This window comes from Panthera leo, chromosome C1 (genome assembly GCF_018350215.1).
Source record: "Panthera leo isolate Ple1 chromosome C1, P.leo_Ple1_pat1.1, whole genome shotgun sequence".
Lineage (NCBI taxonomy): Eukaryota > Metazoa > Chordata > Mammalia > Carnivora > Felidae > Panthera > Panthera leo.
The window spans coordinates 131,560,687-131,587,641 of NC_056686.1; the positions used below are offsets into that span (position 1 = coordinate 131,560,687).

General features: G+C 34.5%; 1 protein-coding gene and 1 non-coding gene across 2 annotated transcripts in view; both read right to left on the minus strand.

The window, feature by feature from the left end:
* Positions 1-26,955, minus strand: part of LRP1B (LDL receptor related protein 1B) — a 1,882,572-nt gene that overhangs the window by 905,996 nt on the left and 949,621 nt on the right. The window lies entirely within an intron of this gene.
* On the minus strand, positions 21,660-21,764 carry LOC122229021. Its single transcript, XR_006206887.1, has one exon. It is a non-coding gene; the product is annotated as a U6 spliceosomal RNA (small nuclear RNA).

Below are 26,955 nucleotides of genomic sequence, written 5' to 3' on the forward strand. Positions count from 1 at the left end.
TGTATGTAGGAACATACCAACCAATAGGAAATATAAATGTTATAGTGTGTAATAAAACACAAAATGGTACATTTTTTTTAAATGCAGTAGAAACAACTGTTATTGATTTTCTTTCGAAATTGATTATAAAGCATTAACAATCTGGCACGTTATAAAAAAATCCATTTTTTTTAATATGCAAATTATCTTCCAAACTCCTTTACCTGCCATGTCCTGATTTCCACATTTGAGATGTGAAAGAATCTTGCCATTTTCTCACTAGATACTTGTCTCATTCATTATAGGCCTCTGAATGTTGAAAAGAGGTTGCCATTTTGACAGCTGTTCTAGACTTTTAGGTAAAATATTAATGACTGGACTTATTCCAGCAGTTCTCCTACTCTGTCTATAAACATGGGCTTCAGTTTTGACTTTAAGCTCCTGCAGTCATTTGCACAGAATTAGGCTTCCTGGTTGACTACCATCATGGTAGGTTCTCTCTTCTCTAAGGTTTGGCATATAGTAACTCATGAATTGAAAATGCCATCTTTAATAACTACTATACCTTTCATTTTATAGTGCTAACAGCCCTTTTTTAATGTTTATGTGTTTATTTTTGAGAGAGAGAGAGAGAGAGAGAGCGAGCAAGCACAAGTAGGGGAGGGACAGAGAGAGAGGGGGAGATAGAGGACAAAAGCCCGAACAGCACAGAGACAGATGAAGGGTCAAACTCCAGAACAGCAAGATTGTGACCTAAGCCAAAATCAAGAGTTGATTGCTTGCTGAGGTACCCAGGTGCCCTAAAAAAAAAAAAATCAAATTTTTTAGGCGTCTAAAAACTCAAATATAATCTAGGTATCGACTGGGGATTTCCCTGTTGTACTAGAATTGCAGACTAAGGCCCAGAGTAGAAGACAATGAAGGTTTTTTTTTTTAATTTTTTACTGTTTATTTATTTTTGAGAGAGAGAGACAGAGATAGAATGCTAGCAAGGGAGGAGCAGAGAGAGGGAGACACAGAATCCGAAGCAGGCTCCAGGCTCTGAGCTATCATCACAGAGCCCAGTGCGGGACTTGAACTCAGGAACCACGAGATCATGACCTGAGCTGAAGTCCGACACCCAACCCACTGAGCCACCCAGGCGCCCCAACAATGAAGTTTTTAAAAAGTCATGGGATTTGAATATTTAACTAGAGTCGGTTAGGTTTTAATAACTGAAAGAGATCAGAGAAATTGTGGTATCTGCCTACAATATCATTATGAGACAAGGAAAGTAGACATCAAAACAGAGCATGATTGAAAGCATTAGAAAAAAATAAAATTGTTCCATATTAATATCCCACTGAGTAATCCTAAGTGAACTGGTTACCTATGCATTATCTCATTTCATCTTTAAATCTATAAGAACAAGAAATAGACAAGATAGGAATGAATCATAGTGTTTGAGAGGAGAAAACTGAAAATAATAAATTTTTCATAACATTTCTGCTCCCTCTCCTACATTTTACCTAATACGGAATCGATAAGCAGGGACCAATTAGTGACTAATAAAGCCAGGAACAGAATGTAACCAAACTTTGTCAATGTTATACCTTAAAGCTCCCCCAAATTGATTGAGAAGTGTGGCAATAGATTGAATCCTTACTTCTAGCCTTTAACATGGCCCATATCTAACTTTGCATAGTTGAATTCTTCCTGCTATATACAGATAACAAATATCATATGTGAGCCTAGAAGACTTCATGGACCATAGACTCACTTCCTCCTTCCCTGTACTCATTATCTTATCATCTCCTCAACTGTCTGATTTTTTTTCCCCCAGTACATCATCCCTTGAAATTCTCTTATTTATTTTGTGATTATTTGTTGATTTTTTTTCCCTCAATACCCCATGAAGACAGAATTTTTTGGACTTTAGTGACAAATTCTTAGTATCTTGAACAGTGCCTGGAACATATTATTTGTCAAACAGTTTCTAAGTGAGTACACTGAGGTTTGGTGTCATTTCCTTCTCTTCACATTGGTTACAACTGTCTTTATTCTTTTGATACACAAGGTCAAATAAACCACTGAAGCAGAAAATTCTACTCTGGACCTTTTGAGCTATATCTCTTCCAACCTTCTAACACTGTCTTTTGTTTCCCCATGACAAGGGTGGTATCAAAATTTATCTGTCAATGCCAGGTTCCCTAACATATTTTACAAAGGGAGCAATATAAAAATCAGAGGCTTTAAATGAGTTATTTGGGGGTTATATTATTAGTAATTACAGGAGCCTAAACTAGAAAAAGGTCCTCTACCTTTTCGAACACGGTACATTTAATGTTATGAAGGATAACTATCCCTAATCAGTGTCTGTATAGGAAAGATGTTGGGTTTTATAATACTCCCTACCATTACACAGGTCTCCACTATTCGGGTCCTCTAAAGTAAAAAAAAAAACAAAAAATCTGACTAACAGGACATCTTTGACCTATCTGGCCTCATTTTCATGGAGGAGAAATGAAAGAAACAAATTCAACCCTGCCTTATAGCTAACAGCATTTTACACTTGTCCCCAAATGTCTATATAAAATATTTAATTTCCATTTTGCAGATTAGTAAATCAAGATCTAAAATATTTAAGCAACTAATATACTAGACATCAAGTAATAAGTTAGAGTCAGTATTTGAATACATTTTGTATTGGAGTATGAAAAATATAGTCATAGATGTGAAAGGAAGCTGAAATATTATCTACAAAATAAGAGCAAACTTGGCTTTAATACAAGTGAGCACATTTTTTCTCAAGAAAAAAAGAAAATATTCTCTAGCATCTTTCATCACCCCTCTCATTAAATATCTTTTATTATTGGGAAGTTCTACTTAACATCTAAGTTCAATTGCTCTTGTTACAGCAAAAATCTACTCCTCGTTTGAATGAATAACAGCTGGTCACTTCATAACCATATACTTCATGACCCTTCATATGCTTGAGGATCATTATTAAGTCACCCTTCAGCCTTCTATGAAGTGACGGGCCCTATAAAAGTACCATCAGGCACAAAAATCATTAGAAGCACCACAAGGCACCATCATTAAATTCACCATCTGGCATAACTGGAAATGTCAGCAAATAGAGAGTGCATGTTGATGGGCATACTACTGTTTATGCCTTTTAACTGGTCAGCAATGTTAATTATAATTACATCTCCATTGTAGGCTTTTATAGCTTATATGGACAAATGAACATACACTCGATTAACTAACTACAGACTAAATGGAAAATGGTTCTCAGGCTAATGTTTGTAAAAGCTATTAGACTTTTTTTGTTGACTAATATCTCCAAAATCATTGAGTGCTGAGCAAACAGACAAATTAACTGTGCCTCCAAAGAGAACCTGAGCTCTTTTCTAACTTATATTACACAAGTGATTTCTTCATTTAACTGTTAAAAAAAGTTAAGAAAATAACTTTCCCTTTTGCTTTCAGAGTCTCACTATGGCTATTATTTTAATGCAGACAGTATTAGATTTACATAAACTAATGATATGTTAATAATGTCCTTCAATCTCTATTAGTTCATTCTAACAAGCTTTTGCTATGAAAATTATAAGCAGTACACTTGAAATTATTATTATATGCTAATGATACCTCGATAAAAACATGAAGTTATAAGCAATTAAAATATTATAAATTAATAATATAAATGAATAAAATTTTGAGAATATATCCTTCTTTTATTTAACAGTCCTCCGGTTTGTGCTGAGAAGTTGAACTATACTGTATAAAAGGTACTTATTACCAAAAAGTTTCTCATCACAGAAATAATGCACCACTACTTCCCTCAGATATTTGGACTATACTACATACACAATTATTGTTGTAATAAACTATTTTTTTTAAGATGTGTAAAGCTCTGTATAGTAAATATAATGTGCTGGTTTGCTAAGATACCGATCATAAAGTATTGATTTTACTTTTACATTTTTTTCTTTTTAAATTTTTGTCACATTGGCATTTGGATTACAGGATGCACAAAATATGTCCTCTATGAGGTTTCACCATTATTTCATCCCACTAGCAACCTATTAACGCTTTCTGTTTTCTTTGTTTTCTCTAATGCCTGGCTCATTCTCCTTCCTCAGTGGCCTTCATGGGCTTCAAATTTTTTTACATTTCTTTTTTTATACTCACTAAGCTTGGAGGAATATCTACTTTTCTTAAATACAATGAAAGCACATTAAATTGGAATAATTGCATAAGCAGTTTTTTTTCGTGCAAACCAATACTACCACATTACTGGTTCTATTTATAAAAGTCAAGTAACAATTTTTTAGTTTCCCTAAAAAATTTTAGAAGTCAGAGAGCAATAAATGAAATTACTTTAAAACAAACTGCAGAGAATATTGTAGAAAAAGCTATTTCTTATTTCACAAATAAAGAAAGTGATTAAGCACATGGGGAATATTCGTGTTTTGTTGAAGGCCACGTGATAAGTAGAGATAACAAGAAGATACAATACATATGGCTGTGTGCAGATACAACACATGTATGTGTATATTTGTGAATACATATTTTGTCCTCCATTCTATTGGTAGCAATATGACATCGATAGCACAGAAGATACTTTTTCATCAACAGAATTACAGCTATACTTTACTTTTCGAAAGGGCCTGAAATTACTACCGTTTGTTTGAAATATGAAAACAAAAACAAAAGTAAGAGCTGTGCTAATTTTTTTTAACCCTTTTCGGGCCTCAACTCCCACCACTTTTTTCCTGCTCTGCTCTTTGCCCCATGATGCTGAATCCAGTGAGCCAAAATACTATCGCGCCCCTCCCCCCCACCTCCGCAAGCTAGCCTCTGTTTGAGTTCACCCAATCAGGATCACCAGTGAGATATTTGAAGACAGAAATAGAGGTTTGAACCTTCTCTTCCACTCTCCTTTTCTGCTCTAGGACACATTTTCCAGTAGAGACTACCTCCCCCGAGGTTTATAGCTCAGTCTCAGGCAGCTCTGTCCACATGGTTTCTTGTTTCGAAGGTCCTACTTCCTCCTCTTGCCACTCAGGCTTAGGGGTGGTACTAGCATCCTGTTGTTTCTTGCGTCTTAAGTAGGTCAACATCTTTTATTGCCTCCTTTAAAATGTTCTGTTTTGCAGGCAGGTGCTTTATTAAATTCTTAAACCATGTAAGGTTCCTGTCAGGACCCTGACTGGTACAAGATCCCATTCTAAAAGGGTAAAAATAGTTGTTTTCCTGTTGTTTTAGCTAGATAGTAGAAGCAATAGGAACACTTATTTTAAATATTTTGTTTATATTCAAGTTCACAGTTTCAAATGTTAAAAATTGTTCAAAAGTAAGTATGTTCTAGTGAACAGATGACATGTGTTTTTTAGAAATAAAAAAATCCCGGGGCGCCTGGGTGGCTCAGTCGGTTAAGCGTCCGACTTCGGCTCAGATCACGATCTCGCGGTCCGTCAGTTCGAGCCCCGCGTCGGGCTCTGGGCTGATGGCTCAGAGCCTGGAGCCTGCGTCCGATTCTGTGTCTCCCTCTCTCTCTGCCCCTCCCCCGTTCATGCTCTGTCTCTCTCTGTCTCAAAAATAATAAAATAAACATTAAAAAAAATTAAAAAAAAAAATAAAAGAAATAAAAAAATCCCATGGGGCGCCTGGATGGCTCAGTCGGTTGAGTGTCTGACTTAAGCTCAGGCCATGATCTCACGGTCTGTGAGTTCGATCCCCCGCATTGGGCTCTGTGCTGACAGCTCGGAGCCTGGAACCTGCTTCAGATTCTGTGTCTCCCTCTCTCTGCCCCTCCCCCCACTCTGTCAAAAATAAATAAACATTAGAATATTATTCAGCCATAAAAAAGAACAAAATCTTGCCATTTGCAGTGACATGGATGGGCCTTTACGGTATTATGCTATGTAAAAATAAGTCAGCTATAAAAAGACAAACACCATATGATCTCCCATCTCCCTTACATGTGAATCTAAAAAACAAACAAACAAAAACACAAGCTCATAGATACAGAGATAGATTGATGGGTGCAAGGGGTGGGGTGGTGGGAGGAATGGGAAGATTATATTTTTAGTTTAAATAAATTGAGTAAAAAGTTTTAAAAATCCCACACATTTGGCCCTTTAAACAATTGTATAAACTACTAGTAAAGCAACAGATTCCAGACTACTGTTACTCCCTATTTTATAAATGAAGAAACCGAGACACATAGAAATTAACTGTCCCAAGATTATATATCTGATTGTTGGGAGAGTAGGATTTAAACCCACACAGTCTGACTCTAGCATTTGTTCTTAACCAGTACATTATGACATCCTCTCCAGTGTGGCGTCCTCAGGGTACTGAGAGTTACTGCCTGGCTCTCAGGGCCCCAGGACTGAGTGTTACAGTGAACAAGGTGGAAGCTTCCTGACCTCTTAGAATTTGGCCTCGGAAGTCACCTAGTATAATTCCATTTCTAATATCCTGGTTGAAGCAGTGACAAGCCCACTCTGAGGAATGAGAGAGGAGTATCAAAGTGTCAAAGAATTTGCAGCCATGCTTTAAAGCCATTACAGTGAGCAAATTTCTAGCACCAATAACCACAGTATCTGATACTCAGAGGAGAGGGTTAGTTTTTATTTGCTGAAATGGCCTCATAGTTTCCTATATTTGGTCCTCATTTATCTACAGCAGGAAATGAAAGGAAATAGAACCTATCCTAAAGGCAGTTTTCAGTTCTAACTAGTATTCTAACCCCGTTCTTAAATCTGAGAGCCTTCTCAATGGCATTGGACATGACTTCCACTGACTCAAGTTTCATTGATGGAGTTGGACCGAAACAGAAAATGCTCTGTTACCTATATTCAAAACAATTGCCAGGCCAATTTCCTTTCTTTATTTTTATTTTTTAAGTTTATTTATTGTGTGTGTATGTGTGTGTGTGTGTGTGTGTGTGTGTGTGTGAGAGAGAGAGAGAGAGAGAGAGAGAGAGAGAATAGGAGGGAGAGAGAGAACCCCAAGCAAGCTCTACTCCAGCAGCAGAGCCTGATGCAGGGCTCAATCTCACAAACCATGAGATCATGATCTGAGCTGAAACCAAGAGTCAGACACTTAACAGACTGAGCCACCAAGCCACCCCATAAATGACTTTCTTTAAATTCTGCTTAATTTCCTCTCCTGGGAGGATTAGACACCTGCTAAGTTTGAATTTTAAACTTTCAGATAATTTGGAGTAATAGTAGAGACAGGGGAAAAAAAAGTATTTTGGTGAGGTGATGTTGGTGTATGGGGAGGGGGAGTGTTGTCAGTGGTGGTATGTGGTCCTCTGAGAAAACAGCAGTTTTTTTATTTTAACTGTAAAATGCTAAGCTAATTTAGCTCAAATATTTTGAATATATTTTCAATTTACAGGGCCCATGACTGTCAAAGAAAAGTAAGCTGAAAAATATTGGAAAAATCACTCAACTGGCTAGAATTCTGTTTTTTATTAAAATCTGAGATTCTGACCAATGAGGTATAGATTAGGGTTTTTTTTTTTTTGGGAGGGGGTCGGTGGTTTTTCATAGCTCTGGTGAAGGCCACAATTAGAGTATTCAGTGGCATATCTTTATGATGTGTCCCGAGGAAACAACATGACTGGTATACAGAGAAAAATTTCAAAAGAGGAACATTTCCTTCTATGCCATGGTCCAAGAAAGGAATTCCACATGCAGAAAGACAAATATTAGAGTGACCAGGCTAGTTCATCTGTCATGCTTTCACAGCCAAGGTTAATTCTAATTATATGGCTGGCTGCCAAATTTCTCCTTTTTTTCTAACACAAAGCCAAAAAAAATCTGTCTGAATAAGAAAGACTACTCAGCAATTTATAATTCCATTTCATGTTTCCTTGCTATGTAAAAGTTTCACACCTAGAATCACACAAAGTACAACTAAATTCCTAATGCAGCATTTTCTATGTAAAAGAAAAAAAATGAATCTTTTCACCTCACAAATCCCTAGTGCTAGTCCTGTGATTGGCAAGAGCCTCAAGTTACTTCACTAATGGAGGTCCCAAGATTCTTCTTCCTACTCCTTAGCTCAATTAGTGTTAACCTTTGCCTTCTACCAGTAAAATGCACTTATTTCTAGCCCATAAATTATGTAAATAATTTTTCCTTATTTCCAGATGGCTTTTATATGTTTTTTGTTTTTGCTAGGCTATCCTTAGCTTGTACACACAAAGAAGGCAACAAATATTTATGTGTTATCATTAATTAAGTCGGTCACTAATTCCATAAATATTTATGCTGGATACTATTTTAGATAGTAGAGATACAGTGGTAAGGAAGGAATTCACAATATGTATATTAGACAGAACAGGCACAGTTATGCTGCAGTAACAAACAACTTCATATTATCAATGCCTTAAAACAAAAGTTTGTTTCTAGCTGAGGCTACATGAAGGCTCTTGAGGATCTATACACTGTAGTCATTTAGATTCTTAGAGAGATGGGTGTTCCATTTAAATTCATGCTTCCATAATTGCTAAGACAGAAAAAGGGAATGCGGTAAATCACACCCTAGTTCTAAAAATTATAATTGATATAATTCTCACAATTCATTGGCCAGAACAAGTCATACATGTATACATAACACTCTGAGGAGGCAGGACTTACTAATAAGCATATTTGTCACCACGTACATCATGCTATGAAATTGTCAGCTGGTCCTATATCTATAGTCAAGTATATTATTCTACCCAAATGTCTTATAACCTACCTAATGGGTATTCCTAGGAAACAATGGCTTCCTATTTTTCATTAACTTTTTTTAGCACTACGTATCACCTAAATCACACTTCATTGCCTCATTTTTCGTCCTATGATTCAATCCCTCAAAAAACAATAAATTATACTGCTGCCATATATGCTGGGTCTTCACTAGTTAGTATCAGCTCAATGTCTTTTAATATCCCCTTTTTGGTTATACATCCATCCTTGCTTGACATCTAGACTCGGCACATCGTGTACAACTAGATTGTTTTCATTTCTAACCTCTGTCATCAGAACATAATCTAGTTAGTGCCCTTTCTCAAAACAAGCATTAAAGGAAACCAGATATGGAGAAAAAAAATCTGTTTTTGACTGATTTTATTGAAGCTTAGACCTATGGCAAGATGTCATTTTAATGTTGGCACAAACATAGAAACAAAATTCTAATTTAATAGACTATGTTATTGTCAAGCTTTTTTTCAGTGTATAAATCTGTTTTGAAAGATTAGAATAAATTTGGTCTGTCCAAATGTGTGACACAGAAAGAAGAGATCTAATTGCTTCATGATATATGTTTTGCTAACTTCTTCAAATCATTTCTCATTATTTTATGAAACATTATAGAGGAGAAACATGGGTTACTTAATTAGATATATGCAGCACTTATAACCTGTGCAAACTCTTTGAGCTTTTGATTTTATAAAACAAATAATAAAAGCTCTCTCACAGAATTGTAAGAAGGATATCTATATAAAATCTAGCACAATATTTAGCATTTAGTGGCTAGGTTTTCAAAGTTTTTGTTTTATATTCTCTACACTGAAGTAGCTGTGGAGTTTTGAGAATGGCTAACAATATTTTGGGGAAAAAATCACTTAGGAATAAATTATTCTAAATAAACCACTCCATTTCTCTTCCCCCAAAAGACACATATTCTGAGTGAGGAATGTAAGCATCACCAGTAAATAGAAAATACAAACAGAGTGAAAGACAAATTGCCAGACTCACAATGAATGTCCATGCAAATATAATCACTGGCTGAGAGAGAGACAGAGAGAGACAGAGAGAGACGTGTAGAGAGAGCGCGCACATGGGCTAGAGAGGAATAGCAGGGACTTTGCAAATAAGCCAGGCTCAGATTTTGTCAGTTTCAACCCCAGAGCAATACTCTATGCCTCATTGTTCCAGTCAGATTTCGCCCTAAACTAAAACTACTCCAACAGTTTCATTCTCAAATCTCTTAACATATCATCTTTAATAAATAAACAGATGGAATTATGTGTTATGTATGGACAGAGCACATTTTTGTGTGCCTGTTGTATTCTAGTACACACAAGCAGACACATACACACTGTTTCCAAAGGTTTCTTAATAATTTTAGTATTGTTCTTGTCATATTAGAATTTAATACTTTCTTTCTAGAATCTAAACCTCAGGAATCTAGGTAGAGTGTATCTACTTTCACATAAGACTTTTCTAGTTTTCACTCAAATATTTAAAGACTTTTAACCCAAAAAGAGATGATGATAAGATTGAATCCTAGACATTATTTAAGGATCAGCTTAAAGACTATTATGAAATCAAGATTTAAGTAGTAGCAACAAAAATTCACCTATCTTTAAATATTTTTTCTTATATTTCTTATATTCTTTCTTATATTACCAAAAATTTCAGTTATTTCTTTGCATATTTTATGCTTGCTACAAGAATATAATTTTTTAGAAAGCAGATGTGTAGTTTTTTTACATCTTTCTATTCCTCATATAGCTGAGTCACTCTAAATTTGTTAAATGATTAAAATTGGACATATTTTGGGCACATGGGAAAATCAGGAAAGAGCTGCAAAATCATATATGTATAGTCTTAGTCCTAGGATTTAAGATGAATTTGTGAATGAGGAAATGAGGATTTCTGATAATATATATATATATATATATATATATATATATATATATATATAGGAGAAGAGACAATGACAAACAAACAAAGAAGCAAAATGAATTGGAAACTTCTTCCAGTAGAAGAATAGAGTTAAGGAATGGAGATATCTCCCATCCATTTTAATGGTTAAGTGCTGTTATTTGCTACCTGGTCTTTGTGAGGCAAAACACACACACACACACACACACACAACAGAAAAGGTTGAAATAAATGCAGTTATGGTCCAGAAACAGGCTGAAATGGAAATGAGGAGACAGGTCCTCCATATTAGGCTGCATGGTATACCCAGGGAACACAAACTCCTGGTGTGTTGTTTTCTCTTTTGTTCACTTGTTCAACTCAATTGGCTATAAGCTAGTAGGACTGCAAAAAAACTACATTAAATACTACTACTACTACTACTACTACTACTACTACTACTACTACTACAACTGGGTATATTGTCTGCAACCCTGTTACTGACACACCACAGAATTTCTCATGCAACTCAACCAGAAACAAATATCCCACATCCTACCATTTGGAACCAGAAATCATCTCTTTGAATTGTTTAAATGCTTAACTATGACCAAATGCTGGAACATACTTTTAAATACTACTTTTCTTGGGATGCCTGGTTGGCTCAGTCAGTTAAGTGTCTGACTTGATTTCGCCTCGGGTCATGATTTGTGGTTTGTGAGTTTGAGCCCCGCATGAGGCTCTGCACTGACAGTGCAGAACCTGCGTGGGAGTCTCTCTCTCTCTCTACCCCAATCATGTGCTCTCTCTCTCTCTCAAAATAAATAAATAAACTTAAAAAAAATTGCCATACGACTGATAAAACTGGAATGAGAAATAAAATGACCAACCTACATATTCTGCCAAAAACTAAAACAAACCACGAACCACAGAGAAAATGGAAGCAGGTTTTGTGTCTCCCGACCTATTTGTCACCTCACTCAGAAACCCCAGGTCCATGTCAAAAGAAAACCCAGCAGGTGGGCCTTCTAGGGATGAGAGCTGGACTTTGAAGGACTCAGAGTGCTGGTCCTTCCCTGCATCCCCTCCCAAATCAATTCACAAACCATACTTCTGAGTAGGAATTAGAAGAAACACCAAAATACCACACTGCATGCTGAAATGAAGAGTTCTCACAGATAAATGTAAAAGCAAAAGTTAGTGTAGGAAACCCATGGTAGATACACAATTTAGGAATTTTGATAATTCTTTTTTTCTGTTTAAAAGTCAAAGTCTGCAAACAAGGTAGTTGAAGTAAATGCAAATTTTAAAGCAGAGTCACAGTGAATAAATATCTGCTAGAAAAATCTCAACATCAGTTATCATTTTGGACTGGTAAAATGTACACAATACTTGGCAATCCTGCCCAATGAAATCTTGTTCTCAGTCCCAACTTCATCCACCCTACACAAGTCTAACAAATAGGAAAATAATTATATTGTTGCATTTCACTGTATAGAGCATTATATTGTATAGTATTTAATAACGATGGTGCTTTTTGTCACCTATGATTTGTTTTTAAATTTATAAAATTATACAGATATATACAGTATACATAACATACCAATTTTAATTTGCTTTGAAATTTATAAAACATGCATATAAAAGTTTATTCAATTATATATATAAATTGTGATGGCAATACAGTATATAAACAGTTTATTCTGGGACATAAATAATGTCTAATACTTTTTATGTATATTTTTCTTTTACATATTTTCTATAAAATTTACAAATTATAGGAAAAAGATTTTTAAACTGAAAAGACATTTTGGAGAATGGTCTTGCCTCCTTTGGTGGAATGAGGAAAAAGGGATGTCAGAGAGAAGAACTAATGAACCAAGGTCACATGGATAGTTGCTACAGAATGAGAAACAGAAACTTAACATTTTTACCACCTACTGTTTATGTATAATATAAAAATTTTAATGATACATGTAAGTGTATAGACATAGATTTTTTTGACATTTTTATTCATTCAGACATATAACAAAAACTATCATGAGCAAGATCTTTGTCAACAAAAAGCTAACAAATCTCACTTAGGCATATTCCTTTCATTAATTAAGCATAAAAATAGTGTGCTAGAAAAAAGTTTCCTCATCAATAACCTAGATATTATTTGTTTAATCTTACTGAGTGACCTCAGGCAAAAACTTATGTAAGAACCTATTCTATGAACATAGGAATCAGCTAACAAAAATCACTAAGTTATTTTATCTTTAAAACTCCCATTGATGTAACTCATGTTATTGTCATTGGTTAGAGAGGGGTAAACGACAGTTATTGAAGTCTGCACAGGAAACAAAAACAAAAACAAAAAAACTATTGTTTTCATATTGTGCATGCATGTTGTTTACTTAGACTTGCAAATACACCAGCTCTCATAACTAGCCAATCACTTTGTCTAGCTATTAAACATCTGTTTTAATATATTCTATTAATGACTAGCTATGTTAACTGTGTGAAATAGAGGATAGGATATTCCTATTTTCTCACTGAATACAGAAGAACTGATGTTTGAATATAGTCATTAAATGACTAAACTCACACGAATTACATCAATACATGTTTTCCTTTTTAATCTGTTAAATTAAACCTATATTTATCCCACATCTTTTTGCTTTCCTGCTTCTAATACACAATGGTATTTTTTCTCTGAAATAATTTTGATAATATCAGTGCAGTTTTGTGCAATATGATGGCAAGGGTCAGCTGAATTCGAATCACAACATAGAATGCAAAATATATAAATTATACTGCTTAGCAGGTATTCAACATAATTAAAATCATGTCATGTTGTCTTCTTTTTTAAGTACATAGAAAAGATAAATTCTGTTCCTTTATAGACAAATTAGTGAAACATAGAGAAACCTTGTGACCGAAATAATACTACTGACATCACCCAGGTCTTTCTTGAGTCTATGTTCACCTTTCTGCAAGATACTTGCCTTTTCAATTTTGTTCTTTCTGTGGTCCATCATGAGAGAGCAACCTATCACTTATCATGAGCTTCTTTTAAGTACGTACAAAGATAATCCAATGTCATGGCTTAACGCACATCTCTTTTCCTTTTCTTAGCTGTGATGCTAAACAGCCACAACATACATTCTTTTTATACTTTTTTTGCACAGTAGGGAATCCTAACTGTCAGCTATAAGAATCCTGACTATCAACTTTCTCTGACTTCCAGTTTCTGAATATTAGAAGTGAATATTGAAAATTTTGATTCCAGGTACTTCGTTTACAGATTAAAAAAAGGGGGGGGGTCGCCTGGGTGGCTTAGTGGGTTAAGCATCTGACTTGAGCTCAGATCATGATCTCACAGTTCGTGAGTTTGAGCCCCTCATCAGGCTCTGTGCTGACAGCTCACAGCCTGGAGCCTGCTTCGGATTCTGTGTCACACTCTCTCTCTGCTCCTCCCCTGCTCATGCTCTGTCTCTCCTTCAAAAATAAATAAAAACATTAAAAAACCACACAATAATGCCTAAATTGGTAAAGTGTAAGGCAGTTAGTAACATCAACCTGGAGTCTTTATCTATAGTCCAGAGTGTCTGGTGTTACTTTTTAATTATTTCTTATAACCAGTTTCACCCCAAATTCCTTGTAAAGTCCTTGAGGGATATAAAGGTCCCACACATTGGTATTTTCCATAGTGTGTTGTCACAAAATCAGTGCTTAGTAAATATTTGCAGAATGATTGAATGAAGAAGGAAATGAATGCATAAAGTCAGCTCTTTTCTACAGAAAGTACTTACCTACTTGACCCCTGGCTAATCTCCTATTTCATTAAAACAGTATGTTTTTAACATATTTTTATATAGTCTCACTTTAGTAAACTAATAATAGTCTTCTTCTTTCCACTTATTGTTAACCTCTAATGTAACGTTATAGTTTATTAGAACAGATAAGAAGAGGATTAAAAGGAAAATAAGCAGTACATGATCATAAATTGATGCTAACCCAATCTAAATCAGGGCAGTATTTAAAGGAACATATAAGAGACCGTAGAGTAACAAAAAAGTGAAAGTAATGAAATCGAAAGGCAACTGTGTGTTAGTCCAATGTTTTGGGGCAATTAAAATGCTTGAAAAGTATAAACTTCCCAAATAAGAACAAAATTAAATACTGTCTCTTAAAGGATAAGAAATCAATCAATCAGTTGGGCAAAGGAAGTCCTATTGTTTAGAGTCACAATGTAGCTTTGGTTATAACAAAATAAATAGCATTACACTTAAAAATATAAGAATATCAGCAAATAAAAGATGTTAAAATCGCTAGCCATTTGAGAAATGTAAATTAAGGCTATTATAAGATCTCACTCCATACCTACCAGAATTATTAAAATAAAATTTAAAAAAATATTGGTAATACCAAGTGCTGAAAAGGATGTTGAGCAACTGGATCTCATACAGTAGGAAAATTGTACAGACTCTGGAAAACAGTTTGGCGGGGTTTCTTGTTGATGTTGTTTGTTTTTTGTTTTTAGATAAAATTAAACATGAATTTACCATGCAATTTACTTAGCAGTCATACTCCTGGGTATCTATCCCAGAAAAATGAAAAGTTATGTTCATATGAAAACCTGTGCATGGATGTTCATGGTAGCTTTATTTGCAATAGCCTCAAACTGAAAGCCACCCAAAGGTTTATTTTACATGTGACTGGGTAAATAACATGTGTTATATATCTACAATGGAATACTACTCAGCAATAGAAAAGAATGTACCACCAATATGCACAACATGAATGGATCTTGAGAGACTCGTGTTGAATGAAAAAAAAAAACTAAAAAAAACAAAAAAAAAAAAAAAAAAACAATCTCAGAGTTTTTAGCTGAATAACCCTCATTTAGTAATATTCGTTGAAGTCACGAAGTATAGTGATCAGAACAGATCAGTGGTTGCCAGAGGTTAGGGCCTGGGAAAGGTATGACTCTAAAGGGAAAAAAAGAAAAGGAGAGTTATAAAGTGGTGATGGATGTGTTCTGTATCCTGATTTTGGTGATGGTTGTATTATATTCCATATACATATATTGAATTTCAAAGAACTATACACTAAAAAAGTGTGCATGTGAGATCTGAATAAGGTGCATAGTTGAGTTAATAATATCGTACCAAAATAAATTTCCTGGTTTTAATAATTTATTATGGTTATGTAAGATGTTATCATTAGCAGAAGTAGGATGAATGGTTTATGGGAGCTTTCTACTAATCTTCCAATTTTTAGAGAGTCAAAGTATTTCAAAATAAAAGTATTAAATACAATACAATAAAAGATACTTTTAAATTTAATTATTTGCCTAAAATAGAGGCAAATTAGTATACAGTTCAATGGTTTTCTCTATTATCTTTGATTTATTTTCCAATTTAGCTGTTACTATTTGTACATGTAGCTCATAAAAAATTATGAAATGGAAGTTCCACTTTCCTTCTTACTATAACACTGGGGATAAATAAGATAAAAATATAATGAACAGAAGTAAATTTGTCAAATAGCCATCTTTTATTTCTAATTCAATATTTCATTTGCAAGTTCTTCTCAGGCTGTATTATTTTCAAACATAGCTGACAGGACAGATAGTCATTTCAGTTGGAAGGACTAGCTTGCCACTACCAAAATCAACAACATATATGGACACAATTCTCCATTGGAACTCTCACCTTTTTTTTTTTTTTTTTTTTTTTTTTTTTTTTTTTTTTAATCTCTGAAATTTCTTCTCTTTGCTTTAAGCAAAGGCATTGACAACCTTTATTTTGTACTACCTTTCAAGGATGTTTGTAAAGCAAACAGCCTGAGAAGACAGAGATGAGTGTCTCCCTCTGGGGCAGGGGGCAGATTCGCTGCTTGATCAGAATAATAAAGATAATCCCTCTCTCCAGGGTAAAAGTTGAGCCAGTGGCTACCTGTGGCCTTATAAAATTTGTGGTTTCCTAAACTCAGAGTTGCTCAGCTATATTACAGACTTACTATGTGCATATCATCCACCTGGGGCCACCTTTACATTGCTTACTTGAAACTTAGGGGAGCCTATGCTGTGATGATAAATTTCTTTGTGACCTAGAATACTATACAACTAGAACAACTTAACTTGTTGGCTTGTGACTATGATACAGTCTTAGGGGAAAGGGTTTGAGGGTTATAGGGCGTTATATATAGACTTTAGAAATTCCAGGATTTCTTCCTGACAGTTTCTCAGCACAATGTGTCTTTACCCTATAATGGCAATCCCAGACCCATCTAAATGTCTATAGTCTCTGGATGGCAACCTGTTCAGGATGAGAATTAGGACATTAAAACTTAGTTATAGTTACAGTTTATAAATATACTTTGGCGCCTCTTTCATTTGACTCTTCTAGATAAATCTCTGGGTGAAATAGGAGACCACCGGGAAGAAAAAAAGATGAAGTTATAACAACTTCAGACTTTATGGAGCTGGACGGAGAGCAAAAATCCTGTACTTGGAGGAGATAACCTTAGACTATGGGAGGTATGAGGAAGGAAGGGACATTAATGATCTTTCAGAACTGCCCCTAGAGGATTTCTCCAGAATATAAACACCCTTGTGCTGCTCTTTATCTTTTCAATGATTTTTGAAAAAGAGAGGAACCAGTTTGAGTGTGGAGCTCATGCTGCCTGCGGTCCTGTGAGTAATAAAGTAGTTTATCTATGACCCAAAGTCTCATGGCTTCTCAAGATCTAGGAAGCTCTGCAGGCAAACTTGGCTTGCAAATAGAATAAAATCTCACATTATTTGTAGTTTTGACATAAACATAAATAAAGAGGATCCAGTTTATGTATGTTCTGGTTTTCTAAATCTGAAAATATAAATTGGAAGTGTAGGTATAAAAATAATAATACTGGGTTCTGCATGATTTAAACAGTGTTTGTATAGGTGGTTTATCACTGAAGTTCACAAAATGCATTCATAATAATGTGTCTAATGTCCCACCATGCATCCTCTTGGCTTCTAATTCTTGTGGAATCTATGGTGGACAGTAAAAATTGAGCTTTCATTTTCAAAATATTGACAACATTTCACCTTGAGCAAAGTAAATCTTGTTCAGTAGGCACGCATAAGCCTAGGAAATTAACACACCAAGGGCAGTACTCAACCAATAGAGGAAAGGAGTTTGTCATGATCTACCTTCAGGTAGGCAGTACTGTCAAGCACTCCATACACTTCTCAGAAAGTTCTAAGGAGAATCAAGCCCCAGTTGGCCACAGTTGCCACAGTAACATGCTCCATATTTCCTATATATCCTTTCCTGTACTCGTCCTCACCCCACACTCTTCCTTCCTGGCATAACCATTTAATAGCCTAAGTAAACACAAAAACTTGGTCTGAAGCTCTTCTTTGGGGAATTACACACAATTTCACAATAGATATGTTTAGGCTACATATTTACAAACTTTCCTTCTCTGTTTAAGCAAATTCACTTATTTCCATAAAATGAAATTAGAGGTTTATATTACAAGGTATAGTTTGAAATGAATTTTAAAAAATGAATGAAAACTCTTCAACCTGGTAATAATAATGTTTTGCACTGCAAGATGATTCTACTGACTGATGACCATTTGGATATATGACAATTTCTGAATTTACATTGGGAGGCATTAGGAAGATGTCTGTACAAAATTAGGATTACAACCCCTGGTTTGGCACTAACTAAAAATCAATATGCTCTGCAGAAGATTATTACATCTTGGACTTGTATAATATTAAATATTTGGGGATACTCTAAAAAAAACATTGAAACATTGATGCTACTTGATGTTTTTGTAGGAAATCAACATTAGACCTGATAAGAAACAATGACAAAGAAAAGCATTAATCTGCATTGTATACATTAGACATTGAATTCAGTTCCAATTGTGTCATGAGTTGGATGGCATTTAGAGAACTTATAATGTGAGTGAGAGAATCAGTGATTACAAAGAAGCAGAAGGTGGAGATGGAAGTTAGAAGAGTGAACAGCATCTTACAGAGAAGTTAATGGTCCTATGATGATCTATTCCGAAGCTGGAGGAACTAAGAGTTTTGTGGAATTTTTTGCTTTTTTCTTAATTAGCATCGGGTTTGGGAACACAACTCAATTCCCCAATTTTCCTCAATTTTCATCTATATCCATCAATGGTCATACTAGACTGGCTAAACTGATGAATAGTAAAAATTAGCTCACAAGCATATATGTCTCCAGATAACAAAGCACTTTAAGTTGTCATATTCAACACTTATTTTCCTACTAGGGATGAATGAAACAGACAAGATTGTTCACATTTTATAAATGCTGCTTTTGAATGTCAGATGATGATTTTTCACAGTTTCATAAAACAACTAGTAGGATACTAAAGTAGAACTCTACCCTAGGTAGTCTAACCCAAATTGTGGGCTTTTTTCTCTTTGTAGTCCTTATGATAATGCTTGCTTTGGGACATATTTCTTTTTGTGATAGTAACAAACAGATTTTGCTAAAATCCAGATTTGGAGAAGCAGCTTTAAATCCCCCATAGCCTCATTAGAGAGAAAATAAGCTTTGGAATTTGGAGGATACAGAGTCACTCTAAGAAGGAATAATGCAATTGGAAATATAGTAGCAGCTGGTCCAGAATTCTTTTACTGATTACTTTTATGTTTTCCTACCCAACCACTAAAACTGGTTACTATTATTTCCTTCTTTCTATTGGACCCACTATCTCAATGGCTCAGTGTTTTAATCATCTCATTCTTGCTATAAAACACCACCCTTCATCTGATGTTTCCATTTTTCCCAACAACCCAGTGTCTCAACAAACTCAAGAAACAGTGACAGACAATGAAATATTTTCACTGATTGTTAAGTTCTGATTTTTTAAACAAGTTGTGCTGAAAGAAGGCAAAATGAATAAAAACCCTTAAATACAAGGAGCTGGAGAGCTCCAATCCCTGGTATATTTCAGAAAAAAATCAAAGTATTTGGGAGTTGAAAGGAAACCTTACAAATCATCAGTTACGAATTAACCAAGGTTACCTGAATCCAGAACTGGAAGCCAAATCTTTTGACTTAGGCCAGCATTCTTCCCAATATACTATGTATACCTTCTACACCACCAACTCTCGTTTTTCTTTCTTTAGTTTTTGGTTGTCTTTTTTCTGTTAACTCTTCAATGGTGAAATATTGATAGCATTGATTAAATGTTTGTATAATTATAACTATGACAAGTTCACTAATCCACATGGGATATTATGATTTCAAATAATATCTGCTAAAAATTTTTCATCATCTATTAGATATACATGTACCTCCTACAAACTCACAATATCCAGGATTAACAAATTCATTATTCACTTATTATTACTCTGTTCATTTGGGAAGTGCATCATCATCCTCTACCAATATAATACGAAATTGTGTCCTTAATAATTTTAAGTATAATTGAACCGTTAAGAAAATAGGAACAATAGTACATTCTCAGTAAGTTATATCCATTTAAATATGAGTATATAAAGGAAAATAAAAAATTAAAAGTTTCATATAATTTGTGATTATATGAATAATCATGATTAAATTCTTATTTAAAAATAATCATTTTTAGTTAGAAGTCTTAGTTAACACAATGCTCACAAGCTTCTAATATTTTCTTAAGTGTTAAGCATACCATTATTATTAGCATGCTTTCACTTGAAGTCTTAAGCCATAGCTATTTGTAATAAATTAAATGTCTTCTACACATAACACATTCATAATACATACACATAATATATCACAAAATGATGTTTCCTCCTTTTATGCAGGTAATATCCTAGTCCAAGCAAACACTACCCATCTTAAGCTATTGAAATTGGCTCTTCACTAATCTTCCATTTCCATTTTGACCCCTATGCACAAACACACACAATATACACACTATATTTCACAGTAACAGAGTTGCATAGATTATAAATCTGGCCTAGTGACACTTTAAATTTTCCAACTTGACTTTCAAGGTTCTGGATGATATACCCCCAGCCTCTCTCTTCACATTCAATTTGAGCCACTCTTCTCCTTGGTTATTGTACGCCAACCATACTATCTTTTTTCCATCTTCTCAAATATGCTCTACTCTCTTCTTTCTCAAGGCATTAGACTTGGTTTCTCTCTGAAAGACTCCTTGTGCTCCCTGTCAACATTCCCACTTTTCTTTCCATAATTTTCTTCTCTTATTCCTTAAGTAACATTTTAAATGTCATCTCCTCAGTGAGACTTTCACTGACCAAGTAATCTAACTAATGTCTTCTTTGTCACTCTTGAAAATAACACAGTATATTCACATAGAACTTACCATAATTTGTATTTATGAATGTATGTATGAAAGCATTTATTTGTTGCACTGGAGTAAAAAATAAATAATAGTCTTAAGATTTTTTTTAATCTTTATTTTTGACAGAGAAAGAGACAGAGCATGAGCAGGAGAGGGGCAGAGAGAGAGGGAGACACAGAATATGAAGCAGGCTTTAGGCTCTGAGCTTTCAGCACAGAGCCCAATGCAGGCTCAAACTTACAAACTGTGAGTTCATGACCTGAGCCAAAGTCCGATGCTCAACCGAATGAGCCACCCAGGCGCCCCAAGAATTTGTTTTTATATGATGTATCAATTAAGCTCATATGGCTTTTTAACAACTTGATTAAAAAAATACATTATTTTAGTGTAGAGTAGTACTAGCAAATCCAAAAATTAAATTGTAACACACATAATACATAAAACCTCTTATACTTCAAAAGCACCTATCCTGCATGGCTTCATCTAAATATAGTGGAAACATACTAATTTAAAAGACTGGTTGCTACTTAATTTTTACTTTTTTATTTCCCAAGATATTATTTGTTTTAATTTTTTAAATAATTTGAGACTTGTAGAAAAGTCATAAAAATGGTTCAAAGGACTCCCATAAACTTTTACCCAGAATCCCCATTTAGTATAATTTTACCATACTTGCTTTATCATTGAATATACAAACAACATATAAAATATATTTTTTCTAAAATTATGTAATAAGAAATGCTTCACAAATGTCATCCTTATGCAGTAGTCAGGGTAATCTCAGTATTGTTCCATATTTAGTATATGTGCAGCTAAAATGTACACTAAGCATTTTTAATTTTACCCAAATCTAGCTACCATTATATTTTCCAAATATCACATCTACATGAATTAACCAAAAGAGGCATTGTACATATGATAAATGTCAATATTTCTTTTGTTTTTTTTTCCAGTATCAGTATTAAAATACTTATCAAACAATACAAGATAAACATTAACTAAGTGGAACAGACACAGTTGATATATGACCAACATGGTCATATAGGTGTTCATTCAGCTCCTTCACTTTTTGTAAAATCTGTTTTTGTTGGGGGCTTTCATTGTTTATTTGATGCCTCATATTAGTGAACTACAGTTAATGATATATATGGTAAATTACTACCACTGTAGAAACATTAACTTATTTGATGCATATAATAATCTATGATAGAAAATCATAATTTTTTTTTAAAAATGGAGGTTTTCAGGGATTAAAACGTATTTTCCATTCAGTTAATAAGGAGCAATGCTGGGATTAAAATCTAGGTCTGTTGGATTCCAGAGCACATTTTTCTAACTATGATGTAACTACTTAAAACTACCAGGTTTTAGATGATTCTTATATTAGAAATAAAAGCTAAAATATAACTATCTAAAATAATGTATAATGGTTTTAGGACAACAAGCTGTTTAAAGATAAGTGATGGAAATCGTGGTGTATGGTAGGATGTCTAAAGCAGAAACCGAAAATGAAACATGACAAAGAATATTATAACATAGTTTATCTATAGAGCCAAGTAATATGGCATACTTTCATTTGGGTGGGCTAGTCTATGTGTCAACAATTGCCACTAAAAATAAATGTCTGATTCAGCATCCTATTTTACCAGAAGTTATCTGACAGCTTGTATCTATTATAAATGATGTGCATTAAAACAAGATTGCTCTCCATCTGCTAGAAAGTGAGGCAGTGCTTTCTATTATAACTGTGTTTAGAAAGAAAATGAGTCAGTTACCTAGAGTAGTGAAGTGCACCGTGTAAGACAGTGAACTATTAAACCATCATATTCAATCACTATTGAAATTTAAAATCCTGAACTACCAAATTATAGACAGATTTTTGCAGTTCAGTTTGTCAAAACAGAAAAGGACATGAGAGAAAATAATTACAATAAATAACTGTAATAATAACAATGATCGTGTTTGTTAGCAACTTTTATCCGTATAGTCTTCATTTAGTAGAGTTGTTTCTGCTTAAATGTATTACTAATCAGGAACACTACAGCAAGATTGTCTGGGTTCAAAACCTGACTTCATTAATTAGTAACTATGTGACATGTAGCAAGTGCTTTTCTATTGCTGCTTCAGGCTCCTGATCTGTATAATGGGTATAATAAATAATGCAGATCTCACAGGCTCTTGTGAAGACCAAATAAATGATACAATAGCTTATAAAATAGTATGATATAGTAAGTGCATGACAAATAGAGTAAATTAGTAACCATAATAGACATAGTGCTCACTGGCATTTTGATATAAATACCCTTAGTAGTGCAAAGTTGGTTGGAAAAGATGGGGCATATATAGGTAAATAATAGGAAAAAAAAAACTTCTGATTAGTAATTTATCTTGACATTTCTGTGTTTCCCCACTCATTTAAAATCAATGGAGTTTTTCCAAAACTACACCAAGGGCTTCTATCGCACAGTTTTCCAGGATAGCCACAAATAATCGAAGTAAGTGTTTTAGCACAATTGCACTATTATTAATCCTGCATTACAAGGTATAGTAGCCTCCAGGAACAGACCTTATAAGAACAATAGCAATAGAATTATAGTTGTTATGTATTAAAGAAGAAATTGTCCTAAGGACAAAAGTTTGAGATGCCATCACTTGATGTATCAAAATTGATAACAGGAAGGAACAAGTTCAACATCAACCATGTTCAAATGTGGAAGTGAAGACAGGATTTGCACACAGACTGGCACTGAGAAAGATACCACTCCTTCTCACTCCCCTCACCCCAGTATAATCAAAATCTAAACAGACAAAAACTGTTGTTTACCTAGGTTATTAACATTATATCTATGTTGGAATTTCGTTCCCCATTATACAAACTCTTAATTATAGAGTACCTATATATTTTTTGGGAATATGTTTACATACTCCTATTCCTATCAAATGGTGTATAGCAAAACCTATTTTGTGGTATGGATTTCAAATCTTTTCTTCTAAAATTGTGCTATCTTTAAAAAAGTCCCATTTTTTTATGAAGAGATATGAGGACCAAATAAACCCCACCATCCTGACATGGTCGATATGATAATAAGGCATAAGTCATTTGTGAAATTTAAAAAAGCTGCCTTTTGGGGGGGGGCAATTAAGCCACCATCCCTAGAAAATGACACCTGACGAAGGATTTCTCATGCATGGGTGAGTCAGCTAGTCCTTAGTTATAACCAAAATGTGACTCTCCTTACTCTTTCTCTAATAACCCCTCCTCATGTGACTTCTTCCTTATTGTTTATGTTGCCAGCCAGTCTCACACTGAGCTTTAACTGTGTGGAGAAAGCACAGTTAACGGATCCATTGGCCCACTCAATTTCTAAAGCTATTTCCTTCTCAAACTGTGACTTGAATGGTGAGAAAAGTGCAGGGGAACTGCTTTCCACTCCACAAGAAATGTTAGTATTTACCTACTTCCTCTTTCTCTGCTCATACAAGCTCTTTTATGTTTAAAATCAAGAGTAAATACTCCTTTCAAATGCCAGCATGTTAACAATGGCTGACTATACATGGGGAAATCGAGCCCATCATTATAATCAGGGTAAAAGATGCAGGGGAAAAATCTGTCCTTGTAAGTTATACATTTAGGAAAACCATTGAACCACTCTTTAATTGTGGCCCTGTGGCTTTACAAGATTAATGCTTTCTAAAGGTGCTTCTTTCCTATTTAGGGAGTAATCCTGGCAAGTAGACCTGGGCTCATCCAGAATTCATAGCCTAGTGGTATACAGAGAGCACAGAAAACTTTTTTTGGAATTTGACTGAATCTAAGTGAAAATGTGGAAGTCCCAGATTTCAACACTATTGAAGAAAAGATACAATTATTCTGAAATGAGTCACCTATTTCCTGATTGATTCACAATAATAGTCCTATAATCACTCAGTTTCTTTTTTCTTCCTTTTCCAAAAAGTAAATAGGTTTTATTTTTAGAGCAGGTTTATAGAAAATTGAGCAGCTATAGAGTTTCCATACATCCCCTTTCTTCCTAACACATGGTTTCTCCTATTATTAATATCTTGCATTACTGTGTTATCCTTGTTACAATTAATGAAACAATATTACTGCGTTGCTATTAACTAAAGTCCATAGTTTACATTACGGTTCACTCTTTGTGTTGTACAGTTAATTATTTGGGTTTGGCCAATACATAATGACATGTATTCACATTGCAGTATCATATGGAAGAGTTTCACTCCCCTAAAAATTATATTTATTCCATCTGTTCATCCCCCCTCCACCCAATCCCCTCCCCCAAACTCTGGCAACTGCTGATCTTTCTGCTTTCTCTGTATTTTGTTTTCTTTTTCAGAATGCCATATAGTTACTTCCTTTAAAATTTTAGAACAAATTCTGTGTGCCATTTCTACTCATCTTCATGGAACTAACAGGTATACAAACTTATAGGTGCCCATGTTAAGGTATAAAATTACCACCCTGCATATTCCCAAGTGTCATTTTCCTCAGGGCTGAGTACCCAGTCTTGTGCATGAATGGTAGTATACCACAAACCCCCACATACCTCATCTTAACCCCCATTCTCCCAGCTTAAAGCTGACTCATGGGTGTAGTGTAGTGGATTAAGAGTGCACATTGCTTCAGTTTGAACCCTGATTGCAACACTTACTGGCTTTTTGACTATGGGCAAGTAATTTACCTTCCCAAAGCTTCATATGTAAAAGAATATAGAGGTATCAAGTACCTCACGAGATAACTCTGTAGATTAAATTGAAAAGTGTAGAGGGAGTGCTGAGGACAACGACTGGCCACAGAAAACAGTCAGTAACGCTGTTGATATTAATCTCTTTCTTTCTCTGTCTCTCAAAAAAATGGGCCCTATCAGAACTGCAACTTCATATTCTGATGTAGCACAAAGCACAAAGAAAATAAGATAAATAATGCAAAACTAGTTAATTGACTTTACTTCTCCTTATGTAAAAGAGTTTAGTCTCTAGGTAAATGATGACAGAGTGACTTGAAGTTCTGGGGTACTTGAGACCATCTATGAGAACATGCTCACTTCCGATGGAGGTAAAATCACCTCCATTTTTGCACAGATGGCCTCACTATATGAATTCTATGTAATGTAGTCACCATCTATCCAAGCAAGACAAAGGGGCAGAACAGGACACTCTATAAAGTGTTGCATAATCATTTGTCTCAGGTAGTGAACATTAAGAATATTATTATGAAAAATATATAATGTAAAGATCTTTCCAATGCACATCTTTAATAAAGCTACCCCCCAGAAAAATGTCATAGCTCTGATATAAGTTTTGAAAAATACTAGTAATTACAGGTGTTTTTGGAAGAGATTTTGATCCTTTCAATTTACTTACAATATTCTAGGCTAAAGTAAATATTCTTATTTCATTTGGGAAAAATGGGATTTTGGTTTTAATTACAATTAATCATATGTTAGCTGTTAATCCTATAGATTACAAAACAAAGAAGTTTTATGAGCTATTCAGTATTATTCATCTTAATATAATTACTTTTAATAAAATAATTTAAAATTGCCTTTTAAATATTTTAGTTTATGTATTTATTTTGAGAGAGAGAGTGAGCATGAGTAGGTGAGGGGCAGAGAGAGGGAGACAGAATCCCAAGCAAGCTCCATGCTGTCAGCATGGAGCCCGATGTGGAGCTTGAATTCACAAACCGTGAGATCATGATCTGAAGTGAAACCAAGAGTTGGACACTTAACTGGACCAAACCACCCAGATGCCCCTAAAATTATTTTTTAATCATGCAATATTAAGTTGTCTGATAAGTGGAATCTGAAGTAAGTCTACAAAAAATACAAATAAATAAAAATAAGGCATAGCTTAAAAAATATTTTCTTTACTAAGCAACCTCAAATGTATGTTATTAGTCTGCTTATCTTACCCAGGTACTTGTCTTTAAAAAATAGAAACATACACAGATCCAAAGAGTAAGAGCATTTAAGGAAGGCAGAGTTTCCAGCAGCTA